Source organism: Pelodiscus sinensis, chromosome 22, assembly GCF_052426305.1.
Source record: "Pelodiscus sinensis isolate ZL-2025 chromosome 22, ASM5242630v1, whole genome shotgun sequence".
NCBI lineage: Eukaryota > Metazoa > Chordata > Testudines > Trionychidae > Pelodiscus > Pelodiscus sinensis.
The window spans coordinates 19,696,809-19,716,148 of NC_143073.1; the positions used below are offsets into that span (position 1 = coordinate 19,696,809).

The window sequence follows — 19,340 nt, forward strand, 5'->3', positions numbered from 1 at the left end:
TTAGATGTCATTTGATTCTTCCTGTACCACATCTATAGATGAAAGGAGGTTCCGCAAGTGGAAAGCTGAATGGTGGTGTTTTGGTACAATTTATTCATGGCTGTTATCTGTGTCCAGGATGTCTTCAGTTTTGTGAAATTCAGCTCATCAACATGAAAACCTGTTGTTGAAAACACAATTGAGAGACCCCCTCAAAAAACCCCCAAGTCATACTGATGTGTCCCCCAACTGATAAACCTTGTTCCCCTGGTGCTCCAGTCCCACAGCGGAGGAGGGAGGGGAGAGGAAGCATGGATTACCAAGCTTCTGTGTTTCCCATTGGCCAAATTGTCTCATCACTGCATGATGATCACATGCTTTGCACATGTGCAGTGGAGCCATTTCAGAGTTTCTTGAGGTGCACCTGTGCATATGCTGATGTGGGGGATAGTGAGAGCATGGAGTGAGGCATATCAGGACAGCGGCTTTTGTAGTTTCACAGAGCATGCTCAGTATAACTCAAGCAGCAAATGTGGGGAGCAGAGTCTATTTGCCTTCCCCCCACACACTTATCTCTTTCTAGGGATATGAATGCACTTGAAAATTCATTTTAAATGTTTTGTGTGTGTATTTATTTATTTAATTTTTGCCAGACAGTTTAGCAATTAGGTGACAGGAGCCCTGTATCAGATTCCCATATAGCCACTCATCTCTAATATTAACATGTTCTCACATGTTGTGAAAAGTCACTTTGTAGTATTTAAAAGTACTCGGGATCTTTTTCAGAGGGATAAGGCAACACGCAACATTTATTGAACACACATAGAATAATCAGTACTTATCATATGCATATTATATATATATGTCACTCATGCACTCACACACACACACACACAAGCACACTCCATCTTGCTGTTGTTACCAACTAGTCGCTCCCCTTAACTTCACTGGCCAGGTGAGTTAGATGGGGGAGGGATGGAGCCGGGCTTCTGCCGATCTGGATCGATGCTCCGATGGTGACAAGATGAAACCCGGGGTCTTCTGCAAGACACCTCACTTTTATAGATTCAAAATCTGGGTCTGTGTCCGTTGGGCCCTTTGTGCTGCTACTCTCTGGGTGTTGTCCCGATGCTGTTCAGAGAGGGTGTTTACCAAAGAAGGTGCTGGCCTCTAATCCCCAAAGAGGTCAATATGTCTGCTCTTCTTTCTTGAGCCCACTTGACACCTTGGGTCTGGCTTCCACCCCCTCTTCAACTGTTGTAGCTGTCTGGAGGTGCTTGGCTCCCAAGTCTTACTCATTCACACCTCATTCATTCAACAGGGCAATTGATTACAGAGTGGGGCAGTGTTTCCCAATTGGTGCTCCGGGGAACCCTGGGGTTCTGTGAAGCAAAACTAGGGGTTCTGTGAGGAGCCAGCACTCCCCTGATCCCTCTGAAAGATAGAGAGCCATCTAGCTAGCAGAGGCATGGGCGGTGAGTTGTGTGGGCTCATGGTGCCCATGCTCCACCAATATTTGGAGCTGGAGCGGGCCCTGTCCCCCCTGCGCGTCCTCCCACCCCGACCCCAGAGCGTCTCTCCCCCGTCCCCGTCCCATCCCTGCTGTGCGCAACCATCACTGAGTTCCCCCTTGCTGGTTGCTGTTGCCCTGCGCGGCTTGCTCAAACCGATGGGCAGGAGATGCCCGGGCGTGACATAACGTCACAGCCCAGGATTTTAAAACTGCTGGACGCTGCGTTGCGCCATGTGGCTGAGTTTCAGGTTCAGAGTCCAGGGACGGAGCGTGCAGACTCCAGCCCCGCAAAGTGGAAGGCAGAAGGTAGGGGAAGGGCTGGGAGAGGAAGGGGCTTGTGCGGAGGGGAAAGGGAGAGAGGGAAGAGAGGGGAAGGCACCAAAAGGACAGGATAGAGGAGAGACAAATGCCAGGGGACCAAGTGCAGACAATGAGGAAAAAGGCAGGAGGGGAGGTGTCAGTGGGAGGGAGACAGGGTGATGCTGGGAGGGGAGAGGGTAAGGGCATTGGTGACTAGAGGGGGGAGGAGGAGGTACTGGGAGAAGGCTTGAAAGAAGGAGTGGGCATGAGGAAGGCCAGGATGGAGCAAGTCATGTGTGAGGGCACAGGGGCATGAGGGGAATGGGGACAGAGGGTGGTGAGGGGGTGGACATCATGGAGAAAGAGGGCAAAGGGGATAGGGGCAGTGATGGAAGAGGGAGGCAACAGGAGGGTGCAGGAGTAAGAGAAGGTGCAAGTGCCAGGGGATTCTGGGGGTGAAGCAGAAGGGCAGACACCTGCAGGGGAGGGACCAGCACCAGAGGAGAGATGCAGGGCAGGTTTTTAGAGGGAGGTGTAAGGCGAGGGGATGAGGAGAGGTAGCTCACATGATCAGAGTAGGGCTACTGGAGGAGTGGGCACAGGGAGGAGAGAAGGGCTGGTGGATGGGGGCAGATTGCAGGAGGGCTGAGGGCAGTGAGAAAGGCAGGAGTCAGGACAGCAGAGGTGGGTGTTGAGTTGGGGGGCAGCAGGCACCAGGGGAGCTGATGGAACAAGAGGAGGAGACATGGAAGCAGAGAGAAAAGGTAAAGGTTTAAAAATATTTATTAATAACTTGGGTGCCACAGTGGCACATCCAGACAATCCACATGAACTCAGTACAGGTGCACAACACAAAATTCATTTTGCTCACGCAAGGAAACTCATAGGCTATGTCTACACTGGCGGTTTCTTGTGCAAGAACATCTTGTGCAAGAACACATCCACACTGCCATGTGCAAGCTGTGCTTTTGCACAAGAGCATCTATGGCAGTGTGGATGCTCTCTTGCCCAAGAAAGTGCCAATAGCCATTTTAGCCATAGGGCTTTCTTGCGCAAGAAATTCATGTTGCTTGTCCACAGTGGCCTCTTGCACAAGAACAGTTGCGCAAAAGGGCTTATTCCTGAGCGGGAGCATCATAGGGTATGTCTACACTACAGCACAAATTCGAACTAACTTAATTCGAATTAGTTAATTCGAACTAAGCTAATTCGAACTAGTGCATCTAGACCTAAAAACTAGTTCGAATTAGCATTTTGCTAATTCGAACTAGCATGTCCACATTGAGTGGACCCTGAACCGAGGTTAAGGATGGCCGGAAGCAGTGCCAGCAGGGCATCAGATTAGGACTTGGAGCGTGGAGCTGCTGTCTCAGGCTAGCCGAGGGCTGTGCTTAAAGGGACCCAACCCCCACCCCAGACAAACAGTTCTCAGGGGTTCCCCGCTTGCAAAGCAGTCCTGGCTTGGAGTGCCCTGAGTGCCCACACTCAGCACATCACAGCACTCGGCCATCACCCCAGCTGCACTTGCCGCAGGCTGCCATCCGGGGTGGGGGGGCAATCAAGGGGCTTCAGGAGAGCTTCCACCCCGAGGAGCCCGCAGAGCCAGCCCAGTCCTCCCCATCGGGGGTTCGTATCCCATTCCTCCCTCACCTCATTCCACTTACCCCTCCCTAACCCCCCTTCCTCATGTACAAAATAAAGGACACATGTTCAAAAATAGAAACTCTCTTTATTGAACAAAACTCGGGGAGACTGGGAAAAGGAGGTGGGAGAGGGGAAGAGAGAGGGTGGGAGAGGGGAGGGCAACTAAAATGATCAGGGGTTTGGAACAGGTCCCATATGAAGAGAGGCTAAAGAGAGTGGTGTGGAGATGGTGCATAAAGAAAAAGTCTTCATTAGTTCCCATAATAGAAGGACAAGAGGACACCAAATGAAATGAATGGGTAGCAGGCTTCAAACTAATAACAGAAAGTTCTTCTTCACAAAGCAAATGGTCAACCTGTGGAACTCCTTGCCACAGGAGGCTGTGAAGGCTAGAACTAGAACAGAGTTTAGAGAGAAGTTAGATAAATTCATGGAGGTTTGGTCCAGGGAGTGGTATTAGCCAGGGGGTAGGAATGGTGTCCCTGGCCTCTGTTTGTGGAAGGCTGGAGATGGATGGAACGAGACAAATGGCTTGGTCATTGTCTTCGGTCCATCCCCTCCGGGGTAGCTGGTGTTGGCCGCTGTCGGCAGACAGGTTACTGGGCTAGATGGACCTTTGGTCTGACCCAGGACGGCCATTCTAAGCTCAGGGCTCAGGGTTGGGGGTCTCAGTGGACCACCTTGATTTTCATGCAAACCTGCTCCTGGGTGGCCAGGCTGGAAGTTATCCTGTCCTAGACGGCCACTTTCCTGTGCCTAGTGCAGAGGTCGTGGATGAGGTCCACGATGTCTGCACTAGACCAGGTGGGCACCCGCCTCTTGCAGCCCCGGGCAGGCTCCTGGGAGCTGCCAGCCTGGTCCCGGGAAGAGGCGGAGGGCTGGGTGGCAGCAGGTGGCTGGCTTGTGCCGTGCCAGGTGTAGGATCTGCTGGCTGGGTGCTGGCAGGCTTGCACCTGGCACGGGCACCGTAGCCAGCCCGTGCCCCTTTAAGGGCTCCGGGGCCGAGAGGGGGGCAGAAGAGTTTCCCTGGTTTGCCCAGAGTGGCCACCAGGGCAAGCTGGGGAGGGCTAGCCTCCCACTAGTTTGAATTAAGTGGCTACACAGCCCTTAATTCGAACTACTTAATTCGAACTAGGCGCTAGTCCTCGTGGAATGAAATTTACCTAGTTCGAATTAAGCGCTCCGCTAGTTCGAATTAAGTTCGAACTAGCGGTTTGCTAGTGTAGCGCCTATTAAAGTTAATTCGAACTAACGTCTGTTAGTTTGAATTAACTTTGTAGTGTAGACATACCCATAGTTCTTGCGCAAGAAGCCCTGATTTCATACATGAGAACGTCAGAGTACTTGCGCAAGAACACACGGCCAGTGTAGACAGGAAGCCAATTTTTGTGCAAGAGCAGCCGCTTTGGTGCAAAATCACACCAGTGTAGACACAGCCAAGGGGAGGGAGGGAGGGAGGCAGGGACAGGGAATCAGCACTGGCTCAGCATGTCTGCATGGTTTGGGGGAAGGTGCAGGGAAATTGAGCTCAGCTGGGTTGCAGAGTGGGGAGGTCTGGGGAGCTGGGCTGGGCTGTGGGGTGGGTGTGTGTGTGTGTAGCTCAGAGCTCAGTTTGGCTGCAGGAGGAGGGAGGTGCTGGGAACCGGGGCTAGACTCAAGGGGTATGTCTACACTACCCCCCTAATTCGAACTAGCGGGGGTAATGTAGTCATACGGAGTTGCAAATGAAGCCCGGGATTTGAATTTCCCGGGCTTCATTTGCATGAAGCCGGCCGGCGCCATTTTTAAATGCCGGCTACTTCGGACTCCGTGCCGCGCGGCTACACGCGGCTTGGACTAGCTAGTTCGGATTAGGCTTCCTATTCCGAACTAGCTGTACACCTCGTTCCACGAGCTGGTGCTGCATTCCCTTGGATTGTGGGGGATGGTTTTGGGGGAGGTGCAGGGAACCAGTGGGGGTGGGCAGCTCAGTTGGGTTGCAGGGGATAGAGGTGCAAAGAAGCCTAGTGGGGAGCAGGGAAACCAGGAACCCTGAAATGACCTCCCCTGGTCCAAAAATACCTCATCTGGGACCAGTCAGGTCCAGAGGGTGCCAGATCAGGGAAGTCCAACTCCTACCCAACTCCCCTCCTTGCACCCTCCCTTGTAGCCAGACACCCTACCCCCAATCTGCTCCTGCTCCCTTCCCCTGACCAGACACCCTACATCCAGCCTGCTTCTGCACCCTACCTACCACCCAGACCTTGCCCCCTTCCAAACCCCACCTCCCTCCCAGATCCTGCACCCCTTCCCTATCTCGCTCCTTGGTAGCCTTGCCATTCACCCTAGCAACTAGCACGACCCTGTCCCTGACCCCAGCACCCTGCCTCACACCCCAGGACTCAGCACCGCCCTGGCCCCAGCACCTTGCCAGTCACCCTAGTGCCCAGCAGGACCATGTCCCTGACCCCAGCACCCCAACAGCTGCCTGCCCCAGCACCTTGCACCAGCACCCCACCACCTGAGCCAGCATCCTTCCACCCAGCAGCATCCTCTCCCCATCCCCAGCACCCACTTTCACTCTGTCCACTGCCCCCACCAGCACCTTTGGGACCACATTAGTGAGGTTTGGGGTGTGACGGCGTGTTGGGGGTCCCCCGTCTCCTGCACCCCGAAATGGCACGAACAGACTTCACCAGCCAGTAGAATACAGGTGGTTTATTGCTCCTCCACAATACAGCACAGCACAGATGTAATCTAGTTACAGGAACTGGGGGCTAAGAGGCCTCAGTGCCCCCCTTGAGATAGGGGAATCCCAGCCCCCTCACCAGTTCCTTCTCCCCTGCTTTCCAGCCAGGGCCACCTCTCCAAGCCCTGCCCCCAGCCAGGGCAGCATTCCACCTCCCTTTGTTTCTCCCCATGGGGGGTTGGTTCAACCCGTATGGAGTCACCTTTGCATAATAAGGTTTTCCCTGCTGGGTCTTGCTCCAGACAGCAGGGGTCACCACACCCCAGCAAGTACCCCCACTACGTCACAGTTCTCCCCCCTCCGAGAGCGAACTGAGCAGGGTCACTCCGCTCGTGACCTAGGGAAGTTTGGGCCCCTTGCCACGGGACAGCGCGTCGGCGATGATGTTGGCGCTCCCCTTGACGTGGATCACTTCCATGTCGTAGTCCTGCAGGAGCAGGCTCCACCGCAGCAGCTTGGCGTCGGTCCCCTTCATCTGGTGCAGCCAGGTCAGGCGGCAGTGGTCGGTGTACACCGCGAAACGCCGGCCAAACAGGTACGGCTGCAGCTTTTGCAGGGCCCACACCATGGCCAGGCATTCCCTCTCTACGGTCGCGTAGCTCCGCTCCCGGGGCAGCAGCTTCCTGCTCAGGTACACGATGGGGTGACGTTCCCCTTTCTCGTCCGCCTGCATCAGCACCGCCCGCAGCCCAGTGTCCGAGGCGTCGGTAAACACGATAAAGGGCTTCTCAAAGTCCGGGTTTACCAGCCCCTCGCTTGCTCTGGCTACGGGTGGTGACCAGCGTCCGGTGGGGTCCATCTGGCCACTCCTCCAGGCCACTCCCCATCAGCACGTCGGTGGGCAAGTGCGGGTGCACCCCCACTTCCTTAGGGTATGTCTGCACTACCCCACTAGTTCGAACTAGCGGGGTAATGTAGGCATACCGAACTTGCAAATGAAGCCCGGGATTTGAATTTCCCGGGCTTCATTTGCATAAGCGGGGAGCCACCATTTTTAAATCCCCGCTGGTTCGAACCCCGTGCAGCGCGGCTACACGGGGCTCGAATTAGGTAGTTCGGACTAGGATTCCTATTCCGAACTACCGGTACACCTCGTGCGGTATGCCTACATTACCCTCCTAGTTCGAACTAGGAGGGTAGTGTAGACATACCCTTGGGGCCCTCCTTGGCCTCCCATTTCAGATTCACCCTGGCTACGGGTACCTTAAATGGGGTGCTGTCTATGCCCCTCAGTGTCAGCTGAGTGTCGGGTAGCATACGGTCTGGGGCCACTACGTCGGGTCGGGCCAGCGCCATCTCCGCCCCCGTGTCCCAGAAACCCGTCACCTTCCTACCATCCACCTCCAGGGGTATGAGGCAGTCCCTCCGTAGGGGCCGCCCTGCCCCCACCCGGTACACGGAGAAATCTGCCTCCCGAGGGTCAGACCTCCCAGAGGAGGTACACTGAGCATCCTTTTCCCCCCCCGAGTGGAGGTTTGCTGGCCAGCCCCTGCCTCTGGGGCAGCCTGCCCTTCCTCCCGCCCCAGCCAGTTAACCCTGGAAAGTCCCAGGTCATGGGACCTGTTCTTGCGCCTGGTGCATTGAGCCCTCTTGTGGCCTTGTTGCCCACAGCGATGGCAAGTTAGGTTCTGTGGGCCCGTTTGGGTCGGCTCTGCCCGGGCCCTGGCTGGTTTTCTGGGGTATCGATGACTGGTCCTGGTCCCTGGGGCTCGCCTCGGAAGTGCCTCTCTCCGTCGCTCAGCCAAGAATTGGTCTCTGCGCGATTCCCTTTCTCTCCGGGACTCCCGTTCACACCCGGACCGGCTCTCCGTGAACTCATCTGCCAGTCTCCCAGCCTCCTGGGGGTTCTCTGGTCTCCGGTCCTTGAGCCACAGCCTCAGTTTGGGTGGGCATGCTTCATAGAACTGCTCCATCAGGACCAGCTTGAGCAGCTCCTCTGCGGTCTGGGCTCCGACTCCAGACACCCACTTGCGGCCATATTGCGACAGGCGGGAGGCCAGATCCACATAGGTCTCCCGTGGCCCTTTCTGTACCCCCCGGAACTTCTTCCTGTACATCTCGGGGGTCAGCCCGAACTTGTGCAGCAGGGCCTCCTTGACTCGGTTGTAATCCCCTGGCTGTAGGTCCTCCAGCTGACTGAGCACTCCGGCCGCCTCCTGGTTCAGTGCGGGGTTGAGCTCCTGCAGCCAGTCAGCTGGGGGAACCCGTTGCAGTCCACAGGCCCTCTCAAAGGAGCTGAAGAACCCGTCTATGTCGCCCATGTCCTTCAATTGGGCCACCATGAGCCTCTCCAAGCGTCTGGCAGTCCCGGGACCCTGGGGCCCATCCGCACTTGGAGCAGCCGATGCCCCGCCGGTTCTCCGCTCTGCCATGGCCAGCTCATGCTGTCGCTGCCTCTCTCGGTCCTGGCGGTCCCTTTCTCGATCTTGGCGCTCCTTCTCTCGGTCCTGGCGGTCCCTCTCTCGGTCCTCTGCTTCCAATTCCTTTATCCGCAGCTGGATCTCCAGCCGCCGCAGCTCTGCTGGGCTGGCCTCTGCCCTAGATGGGCTACAGCTTGCAGGCCTCCCGGGAGACGCTGTCTCATCTCTCCGGTGGGTTCCAGCGCTCCTCCCCCTCTCTGAGCCTGACACACTCTCGGGGGGGGGGGGGTCTGGCTGCTTCCCCTGGGGACAAGATCCTGGCCCTGTGGCTGGTCATTCTCTTCCAGCTGGGCAATCAGCTGGGCCTTGGCTGCTTTCCGCACAGGCAAGCCCCTCTCTCTGCACAGCCCCACCAGCTCTGCCTTCAAGAGTTGGGTGCAGGCCATCTGCCCGCTGGTCCCCTTGGTGCAGACTCACCAGTCTAGTGCTGCAGCACCCCACGATTCCCAGGAACCGCTTCGCTCTGTCTCCAGCACGCTTGCTCCAGGGCTCTTGCTTCTACGGCGCCTTGTCGCTTACCGCTGGAAGCTCCATCCATGGGGTGCAGTGCATCCTGCTCCTGACACCAGTGTGACGGCGCGTTGGGGGTCCCCCGTCTCCTGCACCCCGAAATGGCACAAACAGACTTCACCAGCCAGTAGAATACAGGTGGTTTATTGCTTCTCCACGATACAGCACAGCACAGATGTAATCTAGTTACAGGAACTGGGGGCTAAGAGGCCTCAGTGCCCCCCTTGAGATAGGGGAATCCCAGCCCCCTCCCCAGTTCCTTCTCCCCTGCTTTCTAGCCAGGAACTAACTCCACCTCTCCAAGCCCTGCCCCCAGGAAGTGGGTCTGGCCCACGAAAGCTCATCATCTAATAAACCATCTTGTTAGTCTTTAAAGTGCTACATTGTCCTGCATTTTGCCCCAGCCAGGGCAGCATTCCACCTCCCTTTGTTTCTCCCCATGGGAGTATGGAGTCACCTTTGCATAATAAGGTTTTCCCTGCTGGGTCTTGCTCCAGACAGAAGAGGTCACCACAGCCCAGCAAGTACCCCCACTACGTCACAGTGGGGTTTTTGGGAGGGTTGGTTGTTTTTTTGTTTGGTTTTTTTTGCATCTCACTTGTGTGGCTCCAACTGACTTTTCTGTGTGTCAGTGACCCTTCACTCAAAACAGGTTCCTCACCCTTCTCATAAATAAAGACAATGCTAAAACCTTTTGAGTTTGACATATTTTATTTAAAAATGAAGCCAGGCCAACAAGCCCCCAATTGGGGCCAAACCCCCATCTCACTGCAGCATCATAACACTCCTGCACCACCTGACCCCAAACCTGAGCCTATCATACACTGGACCCCCCTGTCCTGAGCCTCTTACATCCCCAAACTCCTGCATCCCCACATCCTCAGTCTTCTGCCACCACACTCCTGCACCGTCCACATATGGCAAATCTGTGTCCTGAGCTCATCATACTCACAGCCTCCTTGCCCTGAGTCCCTCACGTATCCAGCCCAAACTCCTGCACCCTCACATCCACAAGCCCATGGCTTGCTCAACACCCCAACCTTCCACCTGAACCCAACACTCCCGAGCCTGGAGCCCCCTCCCCAAGCCAGCATCCCCTTCTCCTGCATCCAAATTCCCTCCCAGAGCTTGCACTCCTCACCCCTTCCCACACCCAAATCCCTCATTCCCACACCACACCTCCTGTTTCAACCTAGTGAGAGTATATAAAGGCTGGGAATAGCAAGTGATGGAGAGATGGGGAACAGAGTGGATGAGGCCTCAAGGAAGGGAGGTGGGGGGTCTTGGGGAAGGAATGTGATTTTCATGCATTGGTGGGGATTTTCATGAATTGGTGGGTCCCTCTCCCCCCCCCCCTTTTTTTTTTGCTTGACAAACCTAGGGGTTCCTTGAAAAGCTGAAAAGGGTTCCTCGGCCAAATAAAATTGGGAAACACTGGAGTGGGGGGAAGAGAGTGGGAGGAAGATCTTATTCTACTCCTAGCAAAAGACATTTTTACCACTTTAACTATATACTCAGTTTTCTACAAGTTTTCTATATAGGGTTCTAATACAAAGTTACAAGGTTATATGGTCTAATACAAAGTTACAAGGTTATATGGAGAGGCACAATGCCAAGTCATATGAAATAATATACTTAATACGTAGATTTATCTACAACTTAAGGGACACTTAATTCCAAACATATAATTTTAGATGGTTTGAACATATCTGCATTAATTCTTCAACATGTGGGCATAGCATGATATACAGGCAATATGGTATTCTCCGTCTTGTCTATTCCTTTCCTAATGAGTCCCAATAATCTGTAAGATTTGTTTTTTTATACTGCACTGCACATTGAACAGATGTTTTCAGAGAACTATCCACAATGATTCTAAGATCTCTTCCTGGAGTGGTAACAGATATTTTAGATCCCATCATTTCCTTGAGCATATTTGGGATTATACTTTTCCATGTGCAATACTAATCAATGGATTACCTCTGCCTTTGCATTGCCCAATTACCTACTTTTGTAAGATCCCTTTGTGACTCTTTCCATTGAGCTTTTCAATTTCATTTTGATTAATTTTCTATTATCTGCAACAGTTGCCATCCCACTGTTTGCCACCTTTTTCAAGATCATTTAAAAGTTTAACTTTACTGGCCCAATTGCAAATTCCTGCATCATAGCCCTAATTGCTATTCCTCCCTCTGCCCGTCCCCAGCTCTTTTTTTATGACAAAGTCACTGCTAACTAAGCTCTTTCAGATAATGTAATATAAAAATTTAGTTTTTGTCTAAAATACTACTTTGGTAAAAGTCACAGCCACACAAATAATTTAGTTGAGTAAAGTTCAAATTTCTAGCAAGGGGACTTGAGAATTCTAAGGAAGTATTTATCTGTACCTAGCAATTCTTTCTGTGATTATCATATAGCACCTGCTATCCTTTATTTTTAGTGTTCTAGTACTTCATTCTGGAGGCCATAATATTCAGCCTGGAATCCTAATAAAAAAGCATCCCACTGCCCTCCCACTAGTGTCTGCTTGAACCACGTGGATCATCACGTGGTGGGATGCCGGACACACCTGAACCACCTTGACAGATCCCCTCTCCTCATGCTCATCGCTCCATTCATATATCGAATGGAGAATAGACAGTCCTACAGCAGAACTGCAATGAAATCGTTGACACAGAAAGCATGGAAGCACTTCCTGATGGCAAATCCCTGCTCCTGCTAATGACCCCTCGCCTACCTACACCCAGGTCTTTATGTATCAGGCCAATTCTAGGAAAAAGTCCTATAACTATGGTTTTCCAAAATACTGAACATGGCTAATTGAATTACGAAGTCCCTCTAAGGCAGGGATCGAGAAACAATTGCCTGTAGACTGTGATGCTTTGGACTCCCTCCTTTCCCCTGTAACAAGGCAACTTGGCACTAGTGCTCTAGCCACGTGGTGGAGTGGCTTCAAGGTTTCTTGCCCCCTTTTCTACACTGGAGCAGGTGGGAAAGGTCTAGGTTAGACATTAGGAAAAACTATTTCACTAGGAGGGTGGGGAAGCGCTGGATTGGGTTACCTATGGAAGTAGTGGAGTCTCCATCCCTAGAGGTGTTTAAGTCTCGGCTTGACAAACTCTGGCCGGGTTGATTTAGTTGGGATTTGTCGTGCCTTGGGCAGGGGGCTAGACCTCCTGAGGTCTCTTCCAGCTCTATGATTCTATGATCAACCCATTTTGTCCTGCTGCTCTTGGTCTCTGCCTTGGAGCTGCCCCCCTGGCAGCCTCCTGCTTGCTGTACAAGGTGTGGTGGTGCTGATGTCAGGGTGTTCCTCCTCACCACATTCCTGTACCCTATCACCACACAGAGAGAAGGGGCTGGGGGGAGCTTAGGAGTGACACTCTCTGGCACTCTATGGTAACTGCTGCTCCTGGAAGTGGCTGGCATGTCCCTGCAGCCCCAGAGAAAGTTACTGCTGGGGGTCTCCATACTCTGTCCTTGCTGCAGACACCGCTCCTGTAGCTCCCATTGACCAGTAATGGGAAACTGTGGCCAGTAGAAGCTGTGGGCTCAGTGCTTGTAGAGGAGGGGCACCAAATGGCATCATGCCAGTGACTTTCAGGAGTGGTGCAGGGCCCAGGCCAAGGTAAGCCTGTCTTAACATCACTGGTGAAGCACCAGAAGCCATCACAGTTAAACAAAGCCCAGCCAGAGCCTGCTTCCTGAAACCCTGTCCCAGCCCTGAACCTCCTCCTACACCCAACCTCTTGCCGCAGATGTAAGTCCCCCTGCACCCAAACTCAGTGCCGGATCTTGCAACCTGAAGACCCTCCTGGACCATTGTCCCACCCAGGGCTAAGACCAGAGCCCCTCCTACACTCCAAACCCATAGGAACAAGCACAGGGCCTTCTCCCCAAATCCCTACCACCAGGGGCAGACGAGAGTTTTGTGGGGCCCAGGGCAGCACAATTTCGTGGGGCTCCCCTTTCGAGAGAAAATAGAAAAAAGGCATCAAATGTGCAAATTGAAGGCTATTTTTCATATTAAATGTGAATTGGGTAAATTTGATAGAAATTTAATTTAGTTGGATAATTTTTATTTTAATTATATTGTAATTCATTCTTAAACACAATTCTGCATTAATAATTAAACATTTTAATTTGTATTTAAGTTTACTATAGCTGTCTAGCTCTTTTGGCAGCACATTCTTCAATTATGTCAGTAAAGTCCATTTCTTTACACAGGTCGTTTTCAATCAATATAATCAAAAGATCTACAAAACACTCCTGGCTCACAGTAGATTCTCTTTGGCTGCCTCTGGCTGGTATTTGCCATGCAGCATTGGGTGTTTGGCAGCCAGGCATCATTGGGACTTGTGGGCCAGGTGGAGTGTGGGTGTTGGGGCTTGGGGGGCAGGCAGCATTAGGTGTTGGGATTAAAAAAATGAAAAGGACAAATCACATGTGATTTGTCCTTTTCATATTTGTTCATTTTTTTAATTGTATCCTTTGGTATATATGGTTGTGACTACTTTCTTCCACTATTTGATCTGAGGAAGTGGGTCTGGCCCACGAAAGCTCATCATCTAATAAACCATCTTGTTAGTCTTTAAAGTGCTACATTGTCCTGCATTTTGCTTCAACTAGTGGAAATAGGACATTCCTACAGGGAACTGTTAGTTAGTCTACAGTATAAGAAACTGCTGTCCTCTCAAACCCTAAGACCTAGCAAATTTCCATTCACTACTGGAGTAAGAAAGTCCTAGTGGAGGTAGGACATTCCTACAGGGAACAGTTACTTAGTCTGCAATATAAGAAACAGCTACCTTTCAAAGCCTCAGAAGTTTACCAGACCTAGCAAATTTCCATTCACCGCTGATGTGAGAAAGTCCTCGTTAAGGCAGGACATTCCTATGGGGAACAGTTACATAGTCTGCAGGGGTACGTCTACACTACAGCGTTAATTTGAGTTAATTTGAAACAGTAAATTCGAATTAAGCTAATTCAAAATAATGCATCTATACACAAAACCTGTTTAGAAATAACGTTTTGCTATTTTGAAATAGCGCGTCCACACTGAGTGGACCATGAACCAAAGTTAAAGCTGGCCGGAACCGGTGCCGGCAGGGCATCAGGTTAGGACTTAGTGTGTGGAGCTGCTGCCTAAGGCTAACTGAGCTCTGTGCTTAAAGGGACCCTACCCCCACCCCAGACGGACAGTTCTCAGGGTTCCCCACTTGCTTATCTACCTCAATGAAGGACAGCAAAGCAGTCCTGTCTTGGAGTGCCCACACTTGGGACACCACGGCACTTGGCCACATGGAGCCAGAGCTGCCCCTGGGCACGCTGCTGCATTTCATGGGGTCATTGCCATCAGCTCGGCTGCACTTGCTGCAGGCTGCCATCTGGGGGGGGGGTCTATTGGGGGGCTGTCAGGATCCAGGAGGCCTTGCGGGAGAGCGTCCACCCCAAGGAGCCCTCAGAGCCACCCTGGTCCTCCCCACTGGAGGCTCATGCCCCATTCCTCCCTCACGTCCTTCCACTTACCCCTCCCTAGCCCCCCTTCCTGATGTCAAACAAAAGACACGTTTTTTCATAAACACGAACTGTCTTTATTTAACAAAACTGAGGAGGGGGAATGAAACTCTGGGGAGACTGGGGAAAGGAGGCAGGAGACGGAGAGGAGAGAGGGTGGGGGAAACTGGGAGGAGGGAGCTGGAAGGGGGAAGCAAGGGGAGGAAGGGGGAGGGGAAGCTCTGTGCTCAGGGGTGGGGGTCTTGTTGGGCCACATGTCTCCCAGCATGGTGGGTGCGGGGTCCTCGGCATCCCCGGGGGGATGGGGAGGAGGGTGTGGAGGCTGAGGTGGGGCGTGTGGAAATTGAGGAGGAGGGTGAGGAGGGAGAGGTGAGGGGGGGGCAGGAGTGGGAAGAGGAACAATAGCTGGGGGGGCAGCAGGCGCTGGGGTGGCATTGGGCGGCACACTCTGGAGCAGGGCCTGCAGGTGTGAGCACATGGCACGGTCCTGGGCAAGCTGCTCCCAGCAGAGCTGTAGGTCCTCCTGTACCCAGCCCTGGATGGTGTGGTGCAGGGCTCGCAGGGCCCCCAGGTGCTGCTCTTGGTACCCCTGCCATGTTGTGGTGGTCCTGTGGAGACCTCGGGTGCAGGAGCATGTCCCGGGCGGGGTGGTGCACCCTGCACGTGCAGCTGGTGCAGCTGTGGAGAAAGAAGAGGAGTGGTCAGTTCTCCCTGGGGATGCAGTGGATGATGCCCAGCGCCCCCTGCAAAGTGAGGACGACCGTGCCCTGCATCATCAGAGCCGACGTGCTTGCACAGAGGCCATGGTCGGGATGTCTGGCTCTCCCCGGGAGTGGAACCTGCCCCAACACCACACCTATGCCCCTGTGCCACGTATAGTGTGGCCGAGGTGGGAGTGGGGGGGAAATGTCCCTTGCCTCTGTGTAGAGGGGGCATGTGAAGGGAGGGCGTCCTGCTGGGTCCCGCCCTGGAGTCAGGAGCGTATCAGGTCTCTTCACACACGCGTGTGGCTATCGGGCCATGGCCCCTGTGTGGCACCCAGCTGGAGCCATCTGCCGAAGGGTGGCACGGCACATGCCCGCACGTGCATAGGTGGCTGCGTGATCCATGGGAGGTATGGCCCACATGGGCAGTCCCTGGTCTCTCTCCCCGCCCCCCCCTTCATTTTCCTGAAATGTGGCACCCAGAGCTGGACTCAGTACTCCAGCTGAAGCCTAATCAGCATGGAGTAGAGCAGAAGAATTACTTCTTGTGTCTTGCTCACAGCAGCCCTATTAATACATCCCAGAATGATGTTTGCTTTTTTTTTCAGCAATGTCATACTGTTGACTCATATTTACATGAGTGATGGGTTAAGGTAGGGCTGGGGGAGACAAGCCTCCAGACCAAGTTATGTCTACACTACTGAGTTTTTTTGGAAAAACAGCCATTTTTCTGAAAAACGTCACTTACATCCACACTGTAATCGTGTTCTTTAGAAAAAAAAATCAAAAGAACAAGTTTTTTTTCCTAACATTGGTAAACCTCTTTCTACGTGGAAGAAGCCTTTTTCCGAAAGAACTCTTTCAGAAAAAGGTGTGTGTGGAGGGGGAAGAGGAAGTTCTTTCAAAAGAAGAGGAAAGAGGAAAAAGCACAGGTGCCCTAGTGGCCACCAATCTCCTTGGTGAAAACTGAAACAAAGAAGTCATTAAGCAACTTTAGCATTTCCACATTTTCCTGCTTTATTGAGTAACGGAGTAACGGGCCTATCTTGTCCTTGGTCTCCTCTTGCTTCTAATATATTTGTAGAATGTTTTATCTCTCTAGATAGTTTTAGCTTGTTTTGTGCCTTCGCCTTTCTAATTTTGCCCCTATATACTGGTGTTATTTGTTTATAGTAATCTTTTTTAACTTGACCTAGTTTCCATTTTTTAGTTCTCTTTTTTGATTTTTAAGCCATTCAAGATCCCCTGGTTAAACCAGAGTGGTCTCCTGCCATACTGCCTTCTCTACACTGTGGAATAGTTTGCTCTTGCATCTTTAATAATTTCTCTTTGCAAAATCACCAACTGTCTTCAATTGTTTTTCCTCTTAGTCTTGCTTCCCATTGGAACTTATGTACCATCTCCTTCAGTTTGCTAAAGTTGGCCTTCTTGAAATCCATTGTCTTAGTTTTGCTGTGCTCTCTCCTACTATTCTTTAAAATAAATAAAATCTGATTACTTTCTTTAACAGACACTCTATAGGTAAATCTACATGGAAAATACTGCCACGGTCATCTTCCGGGGTTCAATTTAGCGGGTGTAGTATAGACCCACTAGATTGAACTCAAAGGGCACCCCCCCATTGGGGCAGGTACTCCTACTCCTCGTGAGGAGTAAGGGAAGCAGATGGAAGCATTTGCTCCCATTGACTTCCTGCTCCCATTGACGGGGATTTAAGATACATCTTACTTCGACTTTCCCATGTAGTATAGACCAGGCCTATGTTACTGCCATTATCTACTCTATTTTAGTCAATTGTTTTTCAATAAAAACTAGAATTGTCATACAATTAAAATTAATTACAATTCATCATGTGAATAATTGCATTGTTAAACAATAATAGAAAACATTTATTTACATATTTTTGGATGTTTTGGATAAATGTTTCTTCATGGTTCAACCACTATTCCAGGAGACATGCACCCATGCTGATGACAAGTTCTGCTCAATAATAATCCAAAGCAGCTTGGATGATGCACATTCACCTTCATCATCAGAGTCAGATGCCTCCAGCAGAAAGTTGATTTTCTTTTTTGGTGGTTTGGGTTCTGTAGTTTGCAGTTTGGAATGTTGCTCTTTTAACACTCCTGAAAGCAAATTCCACACCTCTCCTCACTCAGATTGCGGAAGGCATTTCAGATCCTTAACCCCTGGGCTGAGTGCTGCATCTATCTTTAGAAATCTCACAGTCAGAACCTTCTTTGCGTTTTGTCAGATCTGCGGGGAAAGTGTTCTGAAATAAAAAGCATGTGCTAAGCAGGGCTGGCCCGAGGTATTCTGGTGCCCCGGGCACGGGTGCGCGGCACCGCCCCCAGGTGCATGGCGCATGCGTGGGCCTGCCCGTGTTGAGTGTGCCTGCCCCCCTAAGGTGTGCAGGCCCGCCCCCAGAGCGCACGGTGCTTGCGTGGCCCAGCTACAGCCGCTGGCGTGCAGCCCGGGGCTTGCCCTTAGGGCGCACAGTGCAAGCCCAGCCCAGTCCAGCCCAGCTGTCACTGCTGGCGCGCATGCCGGGCCATGTAGGGCCCTGCGGCCATGGGGGGAAGGGCATTGCTGGCCGGCGCCGCAGGGATGTGGGCAGGCCGGCGCTGTGGGAGCTGGGTGTGCGGCACCTGATGGCAGCTGTAAGGAACGCCGCACGCCCCTTACAGCTGCCATCAGGTGCTCCCCATCGATTGGCTCCCTGGGCAGCTGCCCGGCTCACCCATTCCTCCATCCGGCCCTGGTGCTAGGTCACCATCCAAGAATGCTATAACATGAGATATCTGGCAGAATGCAGGTAAAACACAGCAGGAGGCAGACAATTATGTTAATTAACTTAGTGACAGATTATTTATTTAATGAGTGTCATCAGCATGGAAGCATGTCCTCTGGAATGGTGACTGAAGCACAAAAGAGCATGTGAATGTTTAGCATGTAGATACCTTGTAATGCTGGCTAGAAAAGTGCATGGGAAAAACTGTTCTCAAGTAAATAAAAAGTGGCAGCCTTATCTCCATTAACATTAAGCAAACTTGTTTCTCGGAAAGATCAGCTGAACAAGAAGCAGGATTGAGTGGATTTGCAGCCTCTAAAGATTTAGATTGTTTTATTTTTGAGTGCAGTTATGTAACAAAAAAAAAAAAATCTACATTTTAAATTGTACTTTTAGGATAAAGAGATTGCACTACAGTTCTTGTATGAGGTAAATTGAAAAATACTATTGCTTTATCTTTTTACAGTGTAAATATTTGTAATCAAAATGAATATGAAGTGAGCACTGTACACCTTGGCTACGTCTAGACTGCCATGCTTTTCTTGAAATGCTTTTAACGGAAAAGTTTTCCGTTAAAATCATTTTCGGAAAAGACCGTCTAGATTGGCAAGGATGCTTTTCCGCAAAAGCACTTTTTGCGGAAAAGCATCCGTGGCCAATCTAGACGCGCTTTTCAGCAAAAAAGCCCCCATCGCCATTTTTGCAATCAGGGCTTTTTTGCGGAAAACAACTCTCAGCTGTCTACACTGGCCCTTTCGTGCAAAAGTTTTGTGCAAAAGGGACTTTTGTCCGAACGGGAGCAGCATAGTATTTCCACAAAAAGCACTGATTTCTTACAGAAGGAAGTCAGTGCTTTTGCGGAAATTCAAGTGGCCAGTGTAGACAGCTGGCAAGTTTTTCTGGAAAAGCGGCTGATTTTCCAGAAAAACTGGCCAGTCTAGACACAGCTCTTGTATATGTGCTGTAAGTGAAATCAGTGTATTTGAAAAAGTAGAAAAATATCACCAAATATTTAATAAATTCGAAATGATATTCTATTATTTAACAGTGTGATTAAAAATGTGATTAATTATGATTTTTCAAGTGTGATTAGTTTTTAATTAAGCTCTGGCATTAGCTGTTTAATTGAGAAGCCCTACTAAATCCATCATTTTAAAATACGTGATTTTTTTTCTTTTATTAAGAAAGGGAATTTTGAAAAAATATATTGGCATTTATGTTTACCAACCAGTCA

At 51.3% G+C, this 19,340-nt stretch overlaps 1 protein-coding gene across 1 annotated transcript in view; it reads left to right on the top strand.

Annotated features, from left to right (window-relative positions):
* The first annotated feature begins 1,777 nt into the window (after positions 1 to 1,777).
* LOC102448090 (membrane-spanning 4-domains subfamily A member 4A-like) overlaps positions 1,778 to 19,340 on the top strand; it is a 29,942-nt gene continuing 12,379 nt past the window's right edge. The window contains exon 1 of the mRNA XM_006123497.5: positions 1,778 to 1,798. The gene's annotated coding sequence lies outside the window, so the exon portion shown is untranslated. The remainder of the gene's footprint in view (positions 1,799 to 19,340) is intronic.